Source organism: Sus scrofa, chromosome 9 (genome assembly GCF_000003025.6).
Source record: "Sus scrofa isolate TJ Tabasco breed Duroc chromosome 9, Sscrofa11.1, whole genome shotgun sequence".
In the NCBI taxonomy this organism is placed as follows: Eukaryota; Metazoa; Chordata; class Mammalia; order Artiodactyla; family Suidae; genus Sus; species Sus scrofa.
Genome location: NC_010451.4, coordinates 125,428,786 through 125,453,005, shown reverse-complemented (window position 1 = coordinate 125,453,005; position 24,220 = coordinate 125,428,786). Strand labels below are relative to the sequence as shown.

At 39.4% G+C, this 24,220-nt stretch overlaps 1 long non-coding RNA gene across 1 annotated transcript; it reads right to left on the bottom strand.

Moving 5' to 3' along the window:
* Positions 4,919-18,630, bottom strand: LOC106505031. The gene is made up of 3 exons (XR_002335968.1): positions 17,533-18,630; positions 14,675-14,866; positions 4,919-8,485 (listed from the first exon to the last, which is right to left on the bottom strand). It is a non-coding gene; the product is annotated as an uncharacterized LOC106505031 (long non-coding RNA).

Below are 24,220 nucleotides of genomic sequence, written 5' to 3'. Positions count from 1 at the left end.
ACTAGACTGTATGTTTTTCGAATGTTGTATTCACTTATCGGTCTCTCTAGCATCTAGGCATAGCATAAGGTGGTTCCCAGTAAATAATTTTTGAATGAATACATTTATTACTTTAATAAGAAAATTAATGTTCAAAAGTGTTGGACCTAGCCAAGGTCACTCTAGCTAGTTATTTCTTGGGTCAGACAGGCATCTGCAGTTTTTCTAGTTAAGAGGGTAATCTTTTCTTTCTACACCAGACACAAAACTCGCAGTCATGAGGGAAATATTTGTCTATAGGACAAGAAACCATTTTTTGGAGTTAATATAGATGTGATGGTTTGGGAGAAAATATTTGCAACACAGATAATAGGCAAAAGTTTAAGAGCCATAACATCCAAAAAAAAAAAAAAAGCACTTATAAGTCAATAAGAAAAAATATCATTAATCTTGTTTTAAAAACAGGAAAGATAAATATTCCATTTGTCAATAGAGAAGTAAGCACATAAAAAGAACTTGAGTCTCAACAATAAAGGAATAGTAATTTTTCACTTAAATAAATTACTAAAAATACAAAAAAAGTTGATAAAATTTAGTGATAGTGAAAGTTTTGGGATTGAACTTTCACACTGGTGACAGAATTATAAATGGAAAATGCTATTTTTTGGTGAAAGCCATTTTCATTATTCATCAAATTTTAAATGTATATTTCCTAGGACCCCATATGTTAGTTTTCTGTGGCTGCTATTTCAAAATACTACCAATTTAGTGGCTTAAACCAATATGAATTTATTGTCTTACGATTCTGCAGTACAGAAGAATGAAATGGGTCTCACTGACCTAAAATCCAGCTATTGGAGGGAGTTCATTCCTCACTGGGGTCTCTAGAGGAGAATCCATCTCCCCTCCTTTCCATCTTCGAGAGGGCATATGTGTTCCTTGGCTTGACCTCTTCCTCCACCTTCAAAGCATCAACTTCGGGAATAGTCCATCTCACACTTCAATCTTTCTGAGTCTGTCTTTTGAGCTCTTCTTCCCCTTTTAAGAACCCTTTTGATTACATTAGGCTCCCTTGGTTAATTCAGGATAATCTCCCTATTGTAAGGTCAACCAATTAGAAACCTTAATTCTATCTGCAACATTACTTTCCCTTTGCCAAATAAGCTGACCTATTTGAAGGTCCCAGTGATTAGGACATAGACAATTTTGGGGGTAGAGTGGGGGGAGGGCAGAATTCTTCCTATCACTTCCACAAATTCCCTAGGAATATACCCTATAGAAATGCACACAAGTGCCCCAAAATGTATGATCAAAGATTTTTATCACAGTAGTGTTTCTAATAGAAAAAGGAAGGAAGGATAAAGAAAGAAAAAAGAAAAGGCCTTACTATTCATCAAAAGTAGAATAATTAAATAATTTTATAAAATGGTTAATTATATATGTCAACCTCACTGGGCCATGGGTACCCAGATATCTGGTCAAACATTCTTCTAGGTGTCTGTGTGAGGGTGTTTGGGGATGCAGTCAACACTTGGACTAGTAGGCTAAGTTAAGCATGGGGGCCCCCTCCCATGTGGGTGGCCTTGATCCAATCAGTTGAAGGCTTGAATAAAATAAAGAGCCTAACCCTCCCCCTAGCAAGAGAGCAGTCTTCTCGCTTGGTGGCCTTCTATCTGGGATATTGTTGGTTTTTTTTGTTTGTTTTCCTGCTTCAGGACTCAAACAGACACATCAGCTCTTCCTGAGTCTCGAGCCTGGACTGGACTAAAGTCTCTGCCTTTAGACTGGAACGAAACCGACGGCTCTCCTGGGTCTCTCTGGCTTGCTGACTCACCTTGAAGATCTTGGGAGGTGCCAGCCTCCATAATCACATGAACCAACTTCTTATAATAAATCTTTCTCTTTTTCTCTCTCGAATGTAGGCATCCTATTGGTTCTTTTTCTCTGGAGAACACTGACTGGTACATCCTATTGAAGAAATGTGCAGCCATAAGAAACAAGAAGTCAGAGCTTTGTGGACAAACGTAGAAGGATGTTCATGGACTACAGTTAAGTGAAAGAGAGAAATGTATTGTATGATCTAATTTATATAAAAATAGAAAGGGACATTTATAAATAATTCAATACACACATCTCTCTATAAATGTATGAAAAGGGACTGAAGGCTGCATATGGGGCTCCTTAACAATGATTATCTCTGAGACTGCAAGTGGGTTGAGGAGGCCTGGCAGTGAAGGGGGCTTTCATATATATTTATTTCAATTGTTTGACTCTCTTACAATGGGAAAGAATATATGAATTATTTGCACTATTTAAAAAAAAACAAATCAAAAATCCATTTGACTGTATATAGGGAATTTATTCTGCTTAAGAAACTGGCTTCAGAGCTTAAATGCTACAATATTGATACGTGAATTTACAAGGTTTCTTTCCAGTGACTGCAATACCCATATACACTATCAAGAGAATATTTTCCTAATAAAAAAATATGTGAGAAACCAAATTGGTGAACAGAAGGGGGATATGTTAAGCATGAAATCAGAGCACAGAAAGGCAGATGTCCTTGAGGAATGTTTTATCTTAGCTGAGGTTTTAACTCCAATGAATTATCCAATTGACCCTAACACTTGGGCTTCTTGACACAGTCTCTTTTTCTGATAATAGCTGTCCCTCTCTGCTCTGAAGAGTCACTTGAGAACTACTAGTAAACTCTCATTCTCCCACAGTCATTGTGGGAATCTACATTAAATCTACATTTCCTATTTGCCCAAAGCATGGCAAGGAGTCCATCCACATTTTTTAATAGATTCTGAGACTATCTTCCATCTTTTTTGATGTTTTCCGTCTTCTGGTGGAGGGCAAAGTCTTTTGCCCACCCCAGGAAGTACAGAATGGAGTGGGTACTCTCAGGAGCATTTTCTGCTAGACACCTGAGCCCATTCATGGCGGGGTTCTTTCTTAGCCTTCCCAACCTTGTCCTTGGGTCTATGATTTCAAAATTTACTTTGGGGAAGTGAACTCCTATTGACTCCTCTAAATTATCTTCCTGGCTGTATGACATTGGGTCATGTCATTACTCTTTGCCATGTTTGTTTCTTTCTTTTCAGCAAGATAAGGAAGTCAGGCAGTCAAACAGGAATAATACTCAGTTTCTGCCACTGTATAGGACCAATGAGAGGTTAAAATAAGGAACCATCTACCTACTCAACAAATGTTCTCTGAGGTCCTTTACTCTGCCCAGCTCCACGCTTCAATCTGGAGACACAAAAATGAGTAAAATAGTTCCAGCCCTCACAACACTCACAGTCTTATGATAGACGCACAATTATAATACAGGATAACAAATGCTAACATAGTGTGTTATGTTACACCCTGGAGGGAGTAGGGCTAAGAAAGATTTGGGAAGATGTTATAACTCTTGAGCAGAATCTTGAAGAAAGAGCAGGAAATAGAATGAGGTGAGAAAAGCATTCAAAATCAAAGGGACAGTGTGTGATGAGGCATGGAAGCAGGGAGAGAACTATGAAAGTTGGGTTGGACGAACAGTGTAACAGATTAAATACAGCACTAGATTCTCTGATACCCCACCACCACCCACCATTCCCGCTGTGGCTCAGCAGGTTATGAACCCAGCTAATACTCATGAGGATGCGGGTTTGATCTCTGACCTTGCCCAGTGGGTTGGGGATCCAGTGTTACAATAAGTTGTGATGTCAGTTGCAGACATGGCTCAGATCCCACATTGCTGTGGCTGTGGCGTAGGCCAACAGCTGTAACTCCAATTATACCCCTAGCCTGGGAACTTCCATATGCCACAGGTGTGGCCCTAAAAAAGAAAAAAAAAAAAAAAGAAGAAAGGAGGTGGGGTTTGTGTTTGAACCTGGGTTGGCTCTGACTGCTTATTGATACAATACAGCAGAAGTGTATTTGCCAGTTTTCTGGTCCAGGTCTTAAGAGACCTTTATCTTCCATGTCTTGTCTCTTGGAACCCAGCCACCATGCTGTGAGGAAGCCCAAGGAACCTCAGGAAGAGATTCAAATGGAGAGAACTGAGGCTCCCTGGGTGAGTTCCCTGCAGACAACCACGACCATCTTGCCAGCCACATGAGTGAGTTATCATTAAGTCACCAAGTTTTACAGTAATAATTAGCAGTGATAACTGAAACATGGAGGTCAAAAGAGGGGAGACTCAGGGTCACACTCCCAAGTCTTCGGGCATAGGTAACGTGATGGAGATTCCTGTCTTAAAGACAAGATTTAGAGGTAGAGCAGGCTTGGAGAGTGTGGGGTGGGGTCGGGGCTTTGGAGGGTAACAAGTTCAGTTTGGGACCTATGGAGTTGGAGGGGCCATGGGCTCTATGGTAAAGATGGATGGTATAGATGGCCATGTAGATCAGAAACTGAAGAGAGAGGAGAGCTCTGGACTGGAGATGGGTGAGTGTTACTGATGGAGGGAGAATGTATGATCGTGGATACCAACACCCGTGGGAAATATACACTGTAAGAAGAGACGAGGGCTCAAGGCAAGCACTCATGGTGAAGGAGCAGCAGAAAGAAGTCAATGAAGAAGCCTCCAAAAAAGTGAGAGCAGGGAAGTGGAGCAAAGGGTTTACTCTTTCTGATTACAAAGGGGAGGTCTGCATTCAAGGCTTCTCACTGAACCTGGATCCAGGTCAAGTAAGCATCTGTGAGAGGCCAGCCATGGCTCCCTGTGCCATAAGCACTCTTTTTTTTTTTTTTTTTTTTGTCTTTTTGTTGTTGTTGCTATTTCTTGGGCCGCTCCCGCGGCATATGGAGGTTCCCAGGCTAGGGGTTGAATCGGAGCTGTAGCCACCAGCCTACGCCAGAGCCACAGCAACATGGGATCCGAGCCGAGTCTGCAACCTTACCACAGCTCACGGCAACACCGGATCCTTAACCCACTGAGCAAGGGCAGGGACCGAACCCGCAACCTCATGGTTCCTAGTCGGATTCGTTAACCACTGCGCCACGACGGGAACTCCAGCACTCTTGATTATGGGGGAAAACAAGCGCAGGCTGAAACTGGGCGTGTTACCACCAGCAACACTTGTGAAACCCTTCCCTCTTCCCTCTTGCTATTGCAGCCTTTCCTTACTGAGGGGCCAGGGCTTTTCCCTGTCCAGGAGCCCAGGGAGACAGCCCTGATTGTGCTTCAGCAACCTCCCCTGCCCCAGCAACCAAGAAGTGCATCAGTCGTCTATCTCTGAGCTAAACGTGAAATGAGGTCTCTTTTCCATCTTGCGTGAAGCTTTTCTTCCCCAAGCTGCACACCTGAACAGATGGGGGAGCGATGGTTTATTAATGCAGTGGAGCAGTGGCTAGGAGAGTGGATGAATATTTCATGGGCACCAGTAGCAGTTAATAAATCATGAGGTGCTGCAGACAAGTGGGTTGCTCGTTCCACGCTGGACGATGGTTACTTTGCTCCAGTTAAGTGGAACCTCCTTTTCTGGTATCTCCAATGGGTCCTGAGTGCTTTAGGAAACTGGCCCGACATTCCTGTGGATCTTGATTTCTCAATTCAGTATATGCAGAGGAAAGCTAGCGGTTCTATTTCCAGCTATGGCCAATTCTATGAGGCTCTAATGTAGGGAAAGTCAGAGAAAATTAACCTAGGAATCAAAAAGTTTGGCTTCTGGTCCCAACTCTGCATATGCCTAGCTGTGTGGCATTGGACAATGTACTTAACCTCTCTCAATAATAGTTTCCTATCTCTAAAATAGAGGGATGGATTGATTGGTAATCCTGAAGTTTCCTGACAGTCTTACGATTTTCTTAATCAATGAATTTTTTGAAGTGACTCTAAATGACATGATATTGAGTGATCTGTTTCATAAATGGTCCTCGATAAAAATTTCTGTACTGCATGCTCAGTTTGCAAGGAGTATTGACAAACCTCCCTTCCATGTCCTGGAACAAGGATGCACTTAAGCCTAACTTTTAAAAAAAAGAGAGAGCGAGAAGGAAAGCAGAAACATAGACCTACTCAATAATTAGCTTTGTAAGTAAGTACAGAAATAGCAAGTACCATTTTGCCAGACTAAATATTCAAGGTTCGTTTATTTATCTATTTATGATTTAAAACATTATATCAGAAAAAAATTTTAGCTGATTACACCAATAATGAAAACAGCAATGGCTAGTGATATAAACAGAAGTTTCAGCATTATTAAAATTGCCAATTTTGGTAATAAAAATAATGCTACCACTATTGAATGTTTACTCTGTGCTAATCCCCCTATGGAGTATTTTACAAACAATATTCCAGTTACTCCTCACTAGTCCCAAATAATGGCACACTGATAAGAAAACTGGGCTAAGAAAGATGAACTTCCTTGCCCAAGGTCACCCAATTAGTGAGTGCCTGAGATGAGATTCAAACCCAAGCCTGTCTGATTCTAAATACACTATTATTGTAATAATAAATATCACTAAAACTTACATTGAACTTACTATGAACTGGAAAATATTCTAAGCAACTCACCCTTCGGCATTCTCTCTATCTTTCATTGTCTTTGAGCTATTTTATAACCCTGTGAATTGGAGAACACAGACAATAATACAAATTATTCATATCCATAGAAATGCAAATTAACTGATTATTGCACAGTGGGCGGACACATCTTGCATCTCTTAGTAAATGCATTTCTAAAGTCCTTATCTCTACTTCCGTGTGCTTCTTGGAATTCTTTAAACCAGTCATAACGTCTTATTGGTTCACTCATATATTGATTTAAACACAATATTTAAACATATGTTCATTTTATATCTGTAGGACAGCAAGATTTTACCCTTTTAAAAAGATATCCTTTAACAATATATTACACACATTCACATGTTCTCAGAGAGGGAGAGTAACACAGTTCTGCAACATGGCTGCTGCCGCTGGCATCTGCAAGCACGGCGGGAGATGAGGCCAGGACGTGGCACCTGCCTCCTCCACCCCTCACATCTGTGATATGGCGGTGGGCCCTGTTGCAAACTAGGCTGGTTGCAATCAGTGGCTTGGCTACTCTGCCTTCTGGGTGGCCTATCTAATGACCGCTCTTACAACTCTAACTGCTGCAGCTGCTGCCAGAGCACTGCCCAGCTGCCTCCTATTTTGCAGTCTTTGCAAGGTCTGTCCATAGCCTTCCAGAGCCCTGCTTTCTCCAAGGGTGCTAAGGACAAGGCCAGTAGTTCTGAAGGACAGGGCTAACCAGCTTTCTGAGGTCACCTCTCTACTTTTCTGCAATTGCCTTTTAAATTTAATGATATCAGAGTCCCACATGGTGAACACGGAATTGTGGACAATCAAAACATCGCAATGGTATGGTTCTCATACCGCGTGCCGTGGAACACTAGTGTTTGATGAATAAATTTATGGATGTGCTGTGATAAATGGAAAAATACTCTCAAGTCTTATGTAACCATTTTATCACAATAGTGATAAACACTGAAGCAATTTTATTTCATTACTTTTCAAGATCACATCACTTTTTTCTACCTTATATAACTTTGGGGATTTTGTCACTGTCCTAAGAAAATGGTTTTTAAAGAAACATAAGCCTATGCACAAAAATATTATCAATTGGTGTTTGGGATGTCAAAACTTTAATAAATGTTCTGTAACAGACCAGGGGACCATTTATCCTGTAACATAGAAAGTATAAGAGTTGATAGGAATTCTCTTGTGGTGCAGTGGGTTAAGGATCTGGCACTGTCACAGCAGCAGCCTGGGTTGCTGGCGTGGGGTTTGATCCGTGGCTCAGGAACTTCCACAGGCTATGGGTGCAGCAAAAGGAAGGAAGGAAAGAAGGAAGGAAGAGAGTTGAGAACTTCTGAGAAGAGAAGGGGGTCTTTTTAGCAGCACAAAATCTAGATATTATGCTTGCCTTTAGGTTCGAAGGTCATGAAAAGCCTCCTGCCCCTTCCCTACCACAGGACAGAGTAGAGTGGGAGACCCATGTGCCAGTTATCAGGAGACTGCGATGCTCCATAGACAATCGCTTTAACAGAGAAAAACTATGTTCCAACCAGATCTCCAAAGTGGTTGCAAACAGTTGTTGAAGATACTATTCTCAAAATCAGATCTTTAAACAATTATAAACAGAAACACAGAATTCTCTGCAGCTGGCATTAAAATCCTAAAAGGAGAGAATTACCATTTTGATGCAAACCAGCTTGAAAACAGAAGAGAAAAATGAAAGGGATGGATTGTGAAGTGTTGGCCATCGTTAAGAACCTGAAATTATCCCTCTTCTCTTTACAGTGTGAATAGTCTCTCTCTCTCTCTCTGATCTTAATTCACTCCCCGGACTTGAGCCAGCTTTGCTGTACAGCAGAATCCGTTCCCTTCTCAGCCCAGAGCTCTTGCCGGAGCTGCTGAGCCTACTCTGTTTGGATACCTCACAGACATTGATATTTTTTCTTCATCCTCCATCTCATCCCGCAAATCAGCTCTTTTTCTTACCTTCTTTGTCTTGGAAAATGACACCATCATTCACTAAAAAAAAAAAAAAAAAAAAAAGGAATTATTAAATCTCCCCCATTCACACACTTCCAATCTGTTAGTAAATCCCATCTATTTTCCTAATCATGTCTCCTATATCTTCCCTTCTCTTCAGCCTTACTTGCCATTATATCAAATCAGAGGCTCATAATCTCTCTGTGTGTTCCTGAAAGCTCATTTTAGCTGGTTTACCCGTACGTGCCTTTTAGTCAATTCTTACCAATGGCAGATAGACCTCTATACAGTGTAGATTTAAGAGTGTCACTCTCCTTTACACACACACACACACACACACACACACACACACACACACACACACAATCCTCCTGTGGCTTTCCATTGTCTTCAAGATGGCATATTTCATTATCTGAGCCCAGTTTACCAGTTAAACCCCATATTCTACCAGGCTCCAATCCTACCATAAATTATATTCCAGCCACACTAAATTGCTTACAGACCCCCAAACAGGGCATGTTCTCCATTATGGCCAAAGTCTTTGTTGTGCTACTTTTTCTGCCTTCAGAACTCACTTATCCACCTAGCCAACTCCCTCCTCCATTTCACCTTCCTTGCACCTCCCAGTCAGCTTTAAGCACCCCTCTTGTGTGTGCTCGGGACACACAGTGGGTCCACTCAATCAAAATCCTTACTTAACCCGCTCTATTGAAATTGCCAATATGGGGAGAAAGGCATCCAAAGAAAAACCTGTACCTCTTTCTCTAGTATTTTCCGATACCCCTGTTCTTTTGTCCATTTAGAGCAGATGGGCAGTCTATAGTCACTACCCTTGAGAGTGGGGCTGTTAAATAAAACATTCAAAGAGCAGGAAATGAGTTAATATTAGCTTTTTGAGTTTCCCCAAATAGACTCAAGTTGGCAGTTCATTGTTTAAAAGAGAATATTTTAAAAGATCAAAAGCCTAGGTTCAGAATGTCTTACAGCACAAAGTTTATTCGGATGTGGAAGATCTTACGGACTGGAGCCAGAGAAAAGGGAGTCAGAAGCAAGAGCAAGTAAGCCCCCGGCAAGTGACTCAGGGTGGGTGAGGGTGGCCAGGAGGGGAGGACAGCTTCCAAGAGCTTCACTTGCCACATCCAGGGAAGTAGCTGAAGGAGCTGGGAATGCACTGGTGGCTCAAAGGGACCTTTCAGCAGGGAATGGAAGGACATCCTGTGTCCTGCGTGAATGGGTCACTGGAAATCAGATATGAGCCCAGACACCACGGCAGATGTCCACATGTTAGACCACTGTGTTCCTCCCACTGAAGTGGAACCAGTGGTGTAAATGTAGCCCCAGGAAGAAGGGCAAGGGGGAAACCATGAATTGTCTCTTATTCTGAATTGTCTAGGAGTAAAGTTCTCCTGTGAGCATAGGAGAGATCAGGACAGGACTTGATATGGTTATAGTAAGACAGTTAACTATCCTTGCTTCTTGGAGTTCCCGTTGTGGCGCAGTGGTTAACGAATCCGACTAGGAACCATGAGGTTGTGGGTTCGATCGCTGGCCTTGCTCAGTGGGTTAAGGATCTGGCGTTGCTGTGAGCTGTGGTGTGGGTCGAAGATGTGGCTTGGATCCCATGTTGCTGTGGCTCTGGCATAGGCTGGTGGCTACAGCTCTGATTTGACTCCTAGCCTGGGAACTTCCGTATGCTGCGGAAGTGGCTCAAGAAAAGGCAAAAAGAAAAAACAAAACAAAAAAACTATCCTTGCTTCCTGCATCGGTGACCTAAGATTCCCACCTGTGCATCTTGTCTAAAACCCAGCTTTCTTCTCTGGATTGTGGGCTCCTGGAGGAGAGCGACCACTTACATTCATCTTTGTTACCCTAGTCCAGGCATAGTGTAGAGACTCAGTAACTTCTGTTCAAGTGAAAATAAAATGAATGAATAAGGAGACCTGGATGATGAAGGATGAGGATCTAGACAGAACAATGGCAGAGTAATTTCCCTTGGTTAGATATGAATTTCCTTAATGGAGTTAGAGTTGAAAATCAGAGATACTACAAAACTCCTAGAGGAAAACATAGGCAGAACACTCTTTGACAGAAATCATAGCAACATCTTGTTTGATCCACCTCCTAGAATAAATGACAATAAAGACACAAACCAATGGGACCTAATTAAATTCCAAAGCTTTGCACAGCAAAGGAAACCATTAAAAAATGAAAAGAAAACCCAGAGAATGGGAGAAAATCTTTGCAAATGATGCAACAGACAAGGGTCTATTATTCAAAATATATAAACAACTCATACAACTCAACAGTAAAAAAAAAAAAAAGCCAGTTGAAAAATGGGCATAAGATCTAAATAGACAATTATCCAAGGAAGACACGTGGAAGACAGGCACATGAAAAAATGTTCAACATCATTAATTATTAGAGAAATGCAAATCAGAACTACAATGAGGTACCACCTCACGCTAGTCAGAATGGCCATCATTAACAAGTCAACAAACAACATGTTCTGGAGAGGTTGTGGAGAAAAGGGTACCCTCCTTCACTGTTTGTGGGAATGTAAATTGGTACAACTACTATGGAAAACAGTATGGAATGATCCTGCAGTCCCATTCCTGGGCATACATCCAGACAAAACTTTCATTGGAAAAGATACACTCACACCTACGTTCAGAGCAGCATTATTCACAATAGTCAAGACATGGAAGCAACCTAAATGTCCATCAACAGATGAAAGCATTAAGAAGATGTGGTACATGGAGTTCCTGTCGTGGCTCATCGGAAATGAATCTAACTAGGAACCATGAGGTTGCAGGTTCGATCCCTGGCCTCCCTCAGTGGGTGGTGTTGCCATGAGTGGTGATGTAGGTCGCAGACACAGCTCAGATCTGACGTTGCTATGGCTGTGGCATAGGCTGGCAGCTATAGCTCCGATTAGACCCCTAGCCTGGGAACCTCCATATGCTGTGGGTGTGGCCCTCAAAAGACTAAAAAAAAAAAAAAAAAAAAAAAGATGTGGCACATATATGCAATGGAATACTACTTAGCCATAAAAAGATAAACTAATGCCATTTGGATGGAACTAGAGCTTCTCATACTAAATGAAGCAAACCAGAAAGAAAAAGACAAATACCGTATGATACCACTATTTGTGGAATCTAAAATATGGTACCACCTTACACTGGTCAGAATGGCTATCATTAACAAGTAAACAAATAACAAATGTTGGAGAGAGTGTGGAGAAAAGAGTACCCTCTTTTTTTTTTTTTTTTGTCTTTTTGTCTTTTGTTGTTGTTGTTGTTGCTATTTCTTGGGCCGCTCCCGTGGCATATGGAGGTTCCCAGGCTAGGGGTCAAATCGGAACTGTAGCCACCAGCCTACGCCAGAGCCACAGCAACGCGGGATCCGAGCTGCGTCTGCAACCTCCACCACAGCTCACGGCAACGCCGGATCGTTAACCCACTGAGCAAGGGCAGGGACCAAACCCGCAACCTCATGGTTCCTAGTCGGATTCGTTAACCACTGCGCCACGACGGGAACTCCAGAGTACTCTCTTTCACCATTGTTGAACATGTAAATTGGTATAACTGCTATGGAAAACAGTAATGGAACTACCTCAGAAAACTAAATATAGAACTACCATATGATCCAGCAATCCCACTCCTGGGCATATATCAGGACAAAACTTTCCTTAAAAAAGATATGTGCACCCCTATGTTCATCACAGTGCTATTTAAAATAGCTAAGACATAGAAACAACCTAAACATCCATCAACAGATGAATAGATTAAGAAGTTGTGGTACATATATACAATGGAATACTACTCAGCCATAAAAAATAAGTTAATGCCATTTGCAGCAACATGGACAGAACTAGAGATGTTCATACTAAGTGAAATAAGCCAGAAAGAAAAAGACAAATACCGTATAATATCACTTATTCGTGGAATTTAAAATATGACACAGGAGTTCCTGCCATAGCTCAGCAGTTAGTGAACCTGACTAGCATCCATGAGGAGGCAGGTTCAATCCCTGGCCTTGCTCAGTGGGTTAAGGATCCAATTGCTGTGAGCTGTGGTGTAGGTCACAGATGCGGCTCGGATCTTGTGTTGTTGTGGCTCTTCTGTAAGCCGGTGGCCACAGCTCCATTGAACCCCTAGCCTGTGAACTTCCATATGCTGCATGTGCAGCCCTAAAAAGACAAAAAGACCAAAATAAAATAAAATAAAATAAATATGGCACAGATGAATCTATCTACAAAACAGAAACAGATCATGGCCAAGGAGGGCAGACTTGTGGTTCCCAAGGGGAGAGGGGAGGGATGGGGATGGATAGGCAGCTCGGGGGTTTTTTTGGATGCAAACTGTGACATTTGGAGTGGGTGGGACCCTACTGTACTGCACAGGAACTGTGTGTGATTGGGTCACTTTGCTGTACAACAGAAAGTGAAGGAACATTGTAAATCAACTATACTTTAATGACAACAACAAAAAAGAATCATAAACAAAATGTGTATTATGTGTTCTTTTGTCTAAGAAAAGCTTGTTCAAATTAGCAATGTGAATTTAGTCATTTTTATTTAATCTTACTGTTGAGATGATTATGACAGCTAAATGGAAGATTTGTTACACTGTCCACTGGGTATGAAGTCTAAAATTTACTTTAAAATACTTTAGCTTAGTATTGTGATATGTCTGCATGTGTGTGTTCACTTTAATTTACATGCTAGGAATAACTGATTAACATCCTAATCTGGACTAAACTGTTCAGAGGTACTTTGTTAGAATTTTATACTGAGGAGTTCACATTCCAGCATACTTTGAGTGCTTCAATTATCTCCACTGCCATTTCTACTGCAGGGGTTATTCATGGGCATTCGTGGCATTAGAAATAATTTTCAGAGACAATGTGAGTAGTGTCCAGTTGTGACTAGAGAGGTACCGACACCCCACCTGAACGTGAATTTATCACCTTCAGCATCCAAATACCTCCCAGTGTGATGGCCCAGCCTGGAAGTCCCATTTGGACCTATGTCCTATCTCTAATCAGAGGATCTACAGCTGATTCTGACTTGATGGCTAGCTGATCCTCCCAAGAGAATATTTCGGGATCTGCCACTGGTGAGGTTGTCATACAGAGGGCCTGGCAGAGGGACCAAGAAAGGGAGCCAGTAAGAGTATACTGTATGACTCCTTGTGTTTGTGTGCTAATAAATGTTTTTGTGTGTGTGTTGCAGGATTTGGTCTGAGATTTGCCTTCCTTGTAATGGACCACTTGGTAGCAAGTTTCTTGGGAATGAGACCTAGACCCTTCCTCTACCTCTTGGCATTGGAGGCCGTCATTATTTGCCAAAAGAACCCAACAGTTGTGAATGACCAAACTGGTTTAGATGGATTGAAAACACAGCACTTAATACAATGCACACTATTAGTGCTTTTTCCTGATAGTATTTCAGTTTTCCATAGATGAAGATATAGATACACATCTCACAACTGAAAAATTCCCACATTGTTTCTCCTCATAATATCCTAACTCTAATATTTTCATAGCATGGCTGACCATTGGATATGGCATCCACAGGAATGCCACTGCACTCCTCATTTGAATTTCTTTCTGGCTTGGACTTTATCCTATTTATCTTGGATGCCCTCGAGCCTACAATGACATCTCTCCAGGAAGAGGCCCTCATCACTACATGTTTGCTGGCTGGAATGCTATGACACAAGCGAGATGAAAGACTACAGTGGTAGCAGAGTCTTCCTCAGTGCAAAGCCCTACCACCTTCTGAGATCACAGCTGACGCCTACAAGAAAAGAAGGGGAAAAGCAGTATTGTCATGAAGCAGTGAACCGATGCCCAAAGCAGTTGGGAGCAAAACCCCACAACAGACACCACATGGCCATGAAGATGGAGAGAAGACAGACAGCTGATTGTAGGTTGCCTTCCCAGCACTGGGTAAGCAGCAGACTAAGAGAAGTATCATCCAGCTTTGCTGGGAGGAAGGAGACCACCACAGAGAGAGGACAGGTATCCCAAGAGAGCGTTTTTACAACAACTAGATTTTTCAACGTGGTAGTCATGTCTGTCAATAAAACATGAGGTTGAAACATTACTGTTCTACTTGCCACAGATAAGGCTTGTGCACAGAGCATGACGGCTTGTTGCTAAAGAGGAGCTCTAACCCAGCACAAGCTCCTTGAGAAAGGCAGAGTGGGCTCTGAGAGAACTAACCTGGCTACAGAGGTTGGCACAGAGGCCCAGAGGAGAGTGAGGAGGTGCAGCTCCATCACGGGTCAATAAATGGTCAGCACCTGGTGGCAGGCCCTTGTTTTGATGAAAGCCACTTGGGTTACAAAATGATCCAGACAGTTTGAGGAAAGGATGCAATTTGTGGGAAAGGTATTCGTAGGAACTTCACCCAGGCTGCAAGAGAGAACCAGGAATGACTGTTATGATAAGCAGCTATTCTTGCCATTCGTCAACGGCCCCACGGTTGTTCATCAGGCATTACTGGTGTCTGCCCAAGAGCTTCACTGTTCACTTTCACACTATTCACGCTCTCCAGATGGCCTTTGCTCTGTTTTCTCAAACACGGTGGGAGTATCTGGACACAGACTCTTACACCTGAAGGGGATGTGAGAGAATCAAAATTGGTCCTTGACTCAAGTCACTCTCCGGATCCTTCCACCTCCCTCATCACCACCTACCCCACTACTGCTACCACCACCAATCACATCGCTGGCCAGTCATTCTAGAGCAGCACTTCCTACACTTGCCAGCCTCACAGAGTCATCTGGGGACACATTAAAAATATGCATCCTCAGGCTCCTCCATTAGAAATGCTGGGGTGGAGCCCAGGAACCTCTACTTTTATTCAGCATCCCCAGGACAAGTACAATTGGGAAAGCTTGAAGACTGCAGTTCTAGAATTTTATTTATTTGGCATCGGAAGAGCCTAGGTGCTTATTATAATGCAGATTCCTATCTAAAAGCCCACAAAAGATTCTACTTCAACAATCCTGGCGCAGGACCCTAGGAATTGCAATTGAATCAACATCCCCAGGTGATTCTGATAGAGAGGCCCATGGGCTAGTGTGAGAAGCATTATTTTAGAGAGATGGCCCCATCTAACTTCACACTCTCTGTTTACAGTCATTATGGTCTGGGATTAGCTCTGTTCTAATCCATTCTGTGATGGGAGGGCCAGAGAAGGACTTCGGCCCTAAGGGGAGTCCCAGAGCCAGGGGACCAAAGCCAGTGGGCAGGAGGGGCAATGGGTAGAATGGTTAAGGAGATAAGTCACAGCAATAAAGGTAGAACTCACACTTAAATGAAACAGGAAAAGCTACATTTATACAAGATGTGGGTAAACCAACCTTTATGTATAAATACTTGAATAAGAAAAAGACTAAGAATTGTTCATTACCATATTGAGCCCTTATTTGGCCCCAAGTGCCCGAGGTATGCCATCTCCTTTAATATTTGCAAACATAATAATTTTGCAGTTTTGAGAAGACAACAAACTTATCCAAACACGTAGCACGTAAGTGGCCGAGTCTGGTCTCAAATCTATGTCAAGTCAAATAACATGATTTTAACCATGTTGCAGCCATGGTACAACCAAGATGTACTTTAGCTAGAAAATGGGATTACTTCTGAAGTCAAGACAGATAAATCCACAAATGTAGTGTTATATACACTTAAAGAATTATGGATTCATAGAAGGGACTCTGAATTTGACCACAAGACCCTTTTGTGGTTAATAATAATAATAATCCATTCCCATAATTTATTGATTTTTCTAAGCTCAGATTTTAATAAATTGTGCTTTATTAAAATTACACACCTGCAGGGTCTAGGAGGACCCGAGAACTCCCCAAATGTGCAAATAATTGAAAGATGTAGAACTGATTGGAAAGGAAGCCAGTTAAGTATCAATGACTAAATAATTTCCTACTCCTGTGGAAACGCTGCTGCTGAAATAAATCAGACAGCTGTTGGCTCTGTGCCGGGCCTCCGCCTCCGTCAGCACCACGTTCCAGATCCTCCTGGTGCATTGTTCAGCACAGCCCCAGCTGCATCCACACTACAGCGGAGGCCACTCACTCAGGTGTCCTGGTGTCCCCAAGCCACAGGGTTCAGGACTGTGTTCCCGGGTTGGGGCCTTCCAGAGTAACCAGGCCCACTCCATCTGGCCAGGCTGCATAGATTCCTCCAGAGAAGCAAGAAGAGGCAGGGTCTGACCTCTCATTTTCTGCCAACATGCTGTGTGTTGAGAGCAAATAGCTATAATCAAAATGCCTCCTGTTGACTTTGCGAAGCCTAAGAGGAGGAGTTTACAAGTGCTAAACACATGTTTCCAAATCCTCATCTTTGAAGCAGGCCTTTGAGGGGGAATGAAAGAACAACATAGCAAGGTGTGGCAGCTGAAGGCCAGAGGGAAACGGAAAAATAGAGGTGTGTCTCCAGCCCCATCTCCCACCCTCCCCCTCTCCTCCACCATCCACTCCCAGCAGATCCTACTCACAGGAAGAGTTTGGGATACTTGGGAAAGGCCTTTATTTTGCATTTGGTCTAGTCCAATCATAAACACAGATAAGAAACAAGTGCTCTTAGGAGTGCTGTTTCCTTGAACTCTCTGAATATAAATGACAAAAATAATAGCAAATAAGTAATCCCCAAACCACAGATAACCTCCCTACTGTCAGAGAGCAGCTTGAATAACTGGCTCCTGAACAACGGAACTCTTTTGGTTCTTTCATTAGTCGCTTTATTAACAAGTATTTATGCGCTACTATCTGTAAACCCACCACTGAACTGAGAAAGAATCAGAAATACATGAGTTGAACGTGACTTCAAGAAGCTCACTCTTCAGAGGAAATGGTCAGATTAATAATCAGGGGAAAATGCAAGGCAGTAGGATCTTCAGAAAAGGGAAAAATGAGTAAGGTGGACCAGAGGTATCAAGGGTGGCTTCATGGAGGAGGCAGGCTTCGAACTTATTAGGATTTGGAGAGCAAGAGAAAAAAGTCCTGAGGGGCAATCAGTGGCAGAGAAGAGGATGAAAGACATCCCACCTTTCCACTTACCAGAATCTTTTCATTCCAGCTCAGCTCTGGCTTGCCCTTGCAGTCTTCCACCAGAGAGGACTGTGAAGATTAATGCCTGCAGATTTCTTTGAGTCTTCAGAGAAAACAAGTACATACACAAAATTACAAAAAGCATCAATGGGGATGCATTACATAAATTGCAATGAAAGAATTATGAACTTAAAAAAGGGTAACATCCTATATTCCTAATAGCATGGAATTAGGAAAACTAACCACCAAATACATTTCACCCTTCTCTTTGCTTGGACAGGTTTAAAATGTTAACTTCTAGAGGAAACAATTAATCGGAAGGGTAAGAGCAAATACTCCTGTCTATAAGCAGGGATTATTTCCTCTCTACTGTATAAACCAGACAGCTGCATTTAGAGTAGATACATAAGATTCCATTGTAATTGTAGACATTCCTAACCTACCATTTTCTGAACATTTCGAAACACTGAAAAGGTAGCTGGAAAGATAGCTTGCATCATATTTGATTATGGAGAGGCAGCATTCCATGATGTTAGGTGAAAGCTATATTGAAACCCTACACCTGCTTGCAAATAGAATTTTAACTGGCAATTTGGCTTCTAGGTAGTGTATTATGGCTTATAAAATAAATTAATCTTTTTTCTTTCATACAGAACACAAGGCCACAATCAGTGCCAAGTCTGTTCCCCAGAATTACTTGGCAGTGTTCCCAGATGTTCCGACAGTCTTGTAGCAAAAGCTTTCCAATTCATTTGCTAGGTGGTGCTTTTATTTTTTTCTTCCAGTTTACCAGACTTCAATATGTCCCACCCTTCCCGGTATCATTGGACAAGAGTATTTTCAATTCTTTCCTAATGTCTTATTCTCCCAAATGTGAGGTCTTTCTGAGACTGACCTTGTTATTCTAGTCTGTTATTCTCTTCAAGATTACATGGTTATATTACTCTCTTAAGCAGGCAGATCTGAGCCCAAGTGGATTCATATTCAACTTAAAATATGTTCCCCAGGTTTGGGATTGGCATATGTACACTGTGGCACATGGAATGGTTGGCCAACAGGGACTTGATGTATAGCACAGGGAACTCTACCCAATAATATATGATAATCTATGTGGGAAAAGAATCTGAAAAAGAATGGATGTGTGTGTATATATATTTTGTTGCACAGCAGAAATTATCACAACACTGTAAATCAACTATACCTCAATAAAACTTAAAAACCACAAAAAACATATTCCCTAGAATGTCAAGTTTCTAAAGATATTAATAGATATTCCATGAGATAAGGTGATGTCACATTAAAAAAAAAGAAATACTTCAAACACTCTACATCTCTGAAGGGATTTATAAAGCACACTGGCTTAGAAAAAACTTAGAGAAATCAAGTAGGAAATATATTTCATTTGGTTAAGCAAAACTGATTTGACTATAGAATTCTTCCTCTTTCTCCCTCTTTCTCTTTCCTTCTTTATTTCTATAAGATTCCTGGAACATAATAATAATAATAATAATCACTATTTCTACTATTAATATAATAGTTTTAATCTTATTCTGAACCACATAAGAATCTTAGAATGTTGTCATGTCCGTTATCACTGTCCATAAATTATACTCTACTTTCTCTTGATATTTAGCTTGAGACATTGGACATTAACTTTACCATTGTACATGGTCAATATTTATGCTTTCCATTTTTCATGTATTACAAATCTTCCCTCTGACAAGAAGTATCTTTTGTGAAGATGTATTGGTATCCTGTGTCATAAAGTGTCTTTTTTTCTGCCTTTATTTTTGAAAGATTGTATTACTAAATATGCAAATTTCTTATAGTACTTTGAAAATTTATTTTCACATCTTTTGGGTTCCACTCTTGTTTCTGAGAAGTCAGCTATAAGTCATTGCAGATATGTCTCCCTGACCCTATCTCCCACTGTTTTTCTGCTTCTGTTATCTTCTCAAAGTTTTTATTGTTCTAAATTTCCACTCTGTTGTATATTTCTTTTTACTGATGATTTGACACTTGAGGGAATCTGAAGGTTGATGCTCTTTACCCCCTTCTGGAAAATACTCACTTATTATGTCTTTTAACACTGAATTTCCCCCAATTATCATTTTTTTCTTAAAACTCAAATTACAAGTATGTTCAACCTAAGTCTTTCCTCCATGTTTCTAAATGTCTTTTTCATATTTCTCTTTGCTTTGTTTCTGTCTCACGTCATGTGCAACTTCTTCAACTTTACCTTCCAAATCACTAATTGTTTCTTTGACTGTGCTTAACATACTGTTAAATCCATTCATCCAGATTCTACTTTCAATTATTATAATTTTGTTCTGCAGATCCTTTCCAAAACCATTTTTCCAATTCTATTGCTTTATATATTCATTTATACATATTTATTTTTGTTATATATTTGGTATTTGATAATTATATCATCAGTCTTTGCAAGTATAATCCTGTTTTGTTTTGTTTTTGCTGTTTTTGTTTAACCTAATTTATGGTTGTATGTTTTGTATGTGTGCAGTGATAATTTAGTGCATCCACAGAACGTAGAACTATAACTATGGAATTTCCTTGAGGCTTGATTGTCACATTTATTCCTTCAGAAATGATCTGTGTTTGTTTCTCCTAGACAGGGATCTTTGCCCTATTGGATATAATATTATAAAGCTATAGTAATTAAGACTATATGGTGTTGTTATGGGTTAGACAGAGTTCAGAAACAAAGGTTCACATACATGGAAAGCTGATATATGACAGAGGCAGCATTGCAGACACTTGACAAATGATGGTCCTTATTGATTTATTTCTTAATCAATAAATTGTGCATGATAACAAATAAAATGAGATCCAAGTGGGATTGCACCATAAAGATGTATCTTAACCACATCTGGTATTTGATGAAGAGGGATTATAAGAGAGCTAAAATGAACAGCAATCATTCTTTCACTGAGACCCATATATCAGCTTCAGGACTGGTATGAACCCAGATAGTATATATTGCATGTGTATGCATAAAAAATTGTAGGGAAAATAGGGATTATATTTGTAAAAAAAATTAAACTTTTTTTCAGTCATCATAATTGGTGATGATAGAATTGGCATTCCTTTCCTGTAACCGTTATATGTGTAATATAAGAAAAGAAAATAAGTACTTGTGGGATGTTCTAACTGTATTTTCCCTTGTATCCTTGAGAACCAGGATTCTCAATGTGGAAGAAAGGAGATAGAGATGTAATCCAGAGGAGGTTGAGTAAAAATTCTTGTGTTCCTGAATGTAATTGGAAATATCAGAATAAATGGCATAAACACATTTTCTTTGTTTGTATCTATTTACCTACCTATCTATCATGTATATATCTGTGTATCTACCTATCTATCTATCTATCTATCTATCTATCTATCTATCTATCTGTCTGTCTGTCTATCTATCCATCCATCAATTCACTGAAAAAACCATGAAGCAATCACTAGCCAGTGACATCCTGCATACCTATCTTCAGACTATGGTCTTGAAATGTCATTTCCTATTAAGAGAAATCAGTGTTTCTTGGAAAAATTTGACATACCTCAAGGAAACTATTAAAGACCACTAAGATTATGTCAAAAGAACTCAGAAGCCAATTTAAGGAGACTCCCATTTTATTCCATTCCATTCCCATATTCTACTTCCAAAAATGGACAATTTGAATTTCAACAAGGATAAGACTGTAATTGATTAGGACCAACAAATATTTTTAAGTGTATGCATTTCTAGAGACATTTTAAAAGCTGGATGATAAGAAATTGAATCATCTTGAAAATAGATTAAATAAAACAGAAAAAAATCACACTTATCTTTGCTTTCCTTTCAGAACTGTACCACTGAAAAAGTTGAATAGCAAATGAAGGGAAGCTTCTCTTTATAAAAATTCCAAGCAGTAAAACGATAGAGTTAGAATATTACCATTTTTCTAACATCATAAAAGAACAATAACCAGATATTTTATGTTTGTTGATGAAAGAACATTCCATCCTTTGATTCAAAAGGCATCAAACCTGAGTCTGATTAAGCCCCTGGATCCAGCTTCCAATTTGCAGAAATATACGGGTCTTGTTGAACTGCACCATGAGTAGGCAATCAGCAAAATCCAGACAATGGGAAACTATAGCTCAAATGGCATAGATTCTTCAACAGAAAGAAGGAGTACCTATAGCACATATCAAGTTTTAAAAAGAAATCATACTATATGCACATTTTTGTATCTTCCTTCTTTCACTCAGAGTAATGTTTTTGAGATTCATCTATGCTGCTGTGCATTATTTCTAATAGCCAAGGCATGTAAACAAACTATGTGATCATTGATGGGTGAATGGATAAAGAAGTTGTGTGTGTGTGTGTGTGTGTGTGTGCATATACACACACATATACATATGTATATATAGAATATAAATCTTTGGTCAGATATATGTATTATAAATATTTCCTCCCTGTCATGGCTTGCCTTTTCATTTTCATAATGTAGTCTTTGAAAGAACAGTTTTTTTTTCTATTTCAATAAAGTATGCTTAATAATTTTTTCTTTTATGGTTTATATTTTTTGAACTACCTAAAAATTTTTTGACTATCTGAAGGCCATGAAGATTTTCTCCTATATTTCCTTCTAAAAAGTTTTCTTTTGTCATTATCCTTTAATATATAAAGTATCTGTAGTGATGTCTCCTCTTGTTATTGGAAGCTAGTAAGTTGTGATTTCACTTTTTTTAGTCTTGATATTTGAGGTTTATCAATTTATCACTTTAAAGAACTTGCTTTTGATCTTACTATTTTTCTCTAGTATTTTCTATAACATTATTTTGATTTTACAGTTCTTTTTCTAGATTTTTATATTGGAAAATCAACTAATTTACTTTATTTACTTCCTCTTTTTAAACATAAGCTTTTAAAACTATAAATTTTCTATAAGAGTGTTTTACAAACTAAAGAGCTAAGTGCTTTAGCTGTATCCCGCAAATTTTGACATGTTGTATTTCATTTTTATTCGGTTTTAAATATGTTTAAATTCTCTTGTGATTTCTTCTCTGACCCATGGATTACTTAGAAATGTTTGCTTTATTTCCCAACATCTAAATACCTTCTTTCTGTGATTTCTAATTTCATGTTGAACAGAAATAGTTTGTATGATATCTATCCTTTTTAAAATTTATTGACATCAAGAGAATGTCTTATTTTAGTAAATATTCTAAGGACGCTAGAAAAGAATGTGCATTCTATTGTTATTAGGTGGAGTATTTTATAAATGTTGATTAGGTCAAATTGGTTGACAAAGTTGCTCAGGACTTTAATATCTTTATTAATTTTTTATATGTTTATCTCTCTTAACTACTGAGAGAGAAATTTTGAAATCTCCAACAATATTTGTGGATTTTCCTATTTCTCTTTCAGTTTGGTTAACTTTTGCCATATTTTGGAGCTTTATTTTGGCATGTAAATGCATTAGGATTGTTATATCTTCATAGTAAATTGACTCATTATCATTATAAAATATCTCCCTTTATATTTTTTCTGAAATCTACTTCAACTTCTTTTTATTTATTTTTTTCATGGGCTAACTTTTACCATCATCTTACTTTTAAAAAAATAATAGTTTTATTGAGATATAATTTACATACCATACAATTAACTCATTTCAAAATGTACAATTCAGTGTTTTTTGGTATATTCACAGTTATACAACCATCCTGACAAACAATTTTGGAGTATTTTCATCACCTCATAAAGAAGCCACATATCCTTTGGCAGTTACTCCTATTTTCCCTACCCGCCCAGCCCTTGGCAACCACAAATTTATTTTCTGTCTCTATGGATTTTCCTATTCTGGACATTTTATATAAATGGAACAGTACAATATGTAGGCTTTTGTGTCTGGCTCCTTTAGCATATTATCAAGTTTTATTCATGTTGTAGCATGGATCACTATTTCATTTATTTTTATTGCCAAATAATCTTCTACCATATGAATTTCTCCCATTTTACTTATTTAGTCATCAGCTGATGGATATTTGAGTTGTTTTCATGTTAATTATTGTAAATAATTTTACTGTGAATATTCATGTACAGGTTTTAGTATGGACGTATATTTTCATTTCTTTTGGATATACACATAAGAGTAGAATTGCTGAGTCATATAGTAACTCTATGTTTAACATTTTGAGAAACTGCCAGATTGTTTCCCAAAGTGGCTGCATCATTTTGCAATCTCACCAGCAGAGTATGAGGGTTCCAATTTCTCCATGTTCTCATCAACACTCGTTATTATGTCTTTGTTTATTCTAGCCATGACAGGGTATCATGCGGTGCCTCACTGTGGTTTTGATTTGCATTTCCCTGATGGCAAATGATGTGGAACATCTTTTCATATGCCTATTGGCCATTTCTGCATCTTCTTTAGAAAAATGTCTATTCAGATCTTTTGAACATTTTTAAAATTGAGTTAGTTACATTTTTATCATTGAGTTGTAACAGTTTTTTATATATTCTAAATATAAGGCCCTTGTAAGATATACAATTTACAAATATTTGTCCATGCTGCAGATGATCTTTTCATACTCTTGATGGTGTCCCTTGAAATGGATGATTTACATCTTGATGATGTCCAATTTATCTATTTTTTCTTTTTGCTCCTCATATCAAATCTTCTATTATTTTCCTTTAACCTAT